Source organism: Penaeus monodon, chromosome 29 (genome assembly GCF_015228065.2).
Source record: "Penaeus monodon isolate SGIC_2016 chromosome 29, NSTDA_Pmon_1, whole genome shotgun sequence".
NCBI classification, from domain to species: domain Eukaryota; kingdom Metazoa; phylum Arthropoda; class Malacostraca; order Decapoda; family Penaeidae; genus Penaeus; species Penaeus monodon.
In genome coordinates this window covers 10,846,940-10,847,234 of record NC_051414.1, presented here as the reverse complement: position 1 = coordinate 10,847,234, position 295 = coordinate 10,846,940, and the positions used below count along the sequence as shown (strand labels likewise).

Below are 295 nucleotides of genomic sequence, written 5' to 3'. Positions count from 1 at the left end.
CCCAAACCTTTATCTCCACCTCTTCTCTTTTTCTCCCCCGTCCCTCCCCACGAGGGGGTATACTCCCCGAGTGCCGACCCGGGGGGCCCCCCGCGTACTCGAGGGCCCCCACAAACCCCCGCCCCCATCCCCGCCGCGCCGCGATGCCTGAACGTCGGCTTTGCCTTCCTCATTGACCTGCGGTGGAGGACCAACGCCTGGGTCACCATCTGCGCCACCAGGGCCCATCATGGGGATCCTGCTGGCCATCCCCATCTTTGTTTTCGTCGCGGTGAGACTTCTGAACAGGGGGAAA

At 64.7% G+C, this 295-nt stretch overlaps 1 pseudogene; it reads left to right on the top strand.

Moving 5' to 3' along the window:
* Positions 1 to 295, top strand: part of LOC119591732 — a 20,342-nt pseudogene that overhangs the window by 18,460 nt on the left and 1,587 nt on the right.